General features: G+C 51.5%; 1 protein-coding gene across 1 annotated transcript in view; it reads right to left on the bottom strand.

Moving 5' to 3' along the window:
* Nucleotides 1-620, bottom strand: part of LOC104521383 (E3 ubiquitin-protein ligase pellino homolog 1) — a gene marked incomplete at both ends in the record, with an annotated part of 5,333 nt that overhangs the window by 1,296 nt on the left and 3,417 nt on the right. The gene's annotated exons all lie outside the window — the stretch shown is intronic.

The raw sequence follows: 620 nt of genomic DNA, 5'->3' as shown, positions 1-620 counted from the left end.
AGGGAAATCAGATTATGTGAGCTGACTCTCCAGCTCCAGTAAGACACTGAGAAGCAGAAAATCTGTCAGGAAAGACCAGGTACAAGATGTTTGTGGTGGGGAGGGGTTACAGAACACAAGAAAAATCTAACATCTGACCACAAACAGATTTTTCTAGTAGCTGTGCCTTCTGTTCTGGTTGCATGGAAAGATGAGTTTCGCAGTCCCACACAACTCTGCTCTCAGAAGCGTGGGCAGCAGGTTGAGGGAGGGGATTCTGCCCCTCTACTCCACTCTCGTAAGGCCCCATCTGGAGTGCTGTGTCCAGTTCTGGAGCCCCCAACACAAGAAATACATGGACCTGTTAGAACAAGTCCAGAGGAGGCCATGAGGATGATGCGAGGGCTGGAGCAGCTCTGCTGTGAGGACAGGCTGAGAGAGTTGGGGCTGTTCAGCCTGGAGAAGAGAAGGCTCCAGGGAGATCTTATAGTGGCCTCCCAGTACCTGAAGGGGCCTGCAAGAAAGCTGGGGAGGGACTTTGGCCAAGGGCAGGGAGTGACAGAACAAGGGGTGATGGCTTGAAACTGGAAGAGGGGAGGTTTAGATTAGATGTGAGGAAGAAATTCTTTGTTGTGAGGGTG

The sequence above is a fragment of the Antrostomus carolinensis genome, unplaced genomic scaffold, assembly GCF_000700745.2.
Source record: "Antrostomus carolinensis isolate BGI_N321 unplaced genomic scaffold, ASM70074v2 scaffold49842, whole genome shotgun sequence".
NCBI classification, from domain to species: Eukaryota; Metazoa; Chordata; class Aves; order Caprimulgiformes; family Caprimulgidae; genus Antrostomus; species Antrostomus carolinensis.
Note: the sequence above shows the minus strand (reverse complement) of the source record. Positions and strands in the feature narration are given on the sequence as shown.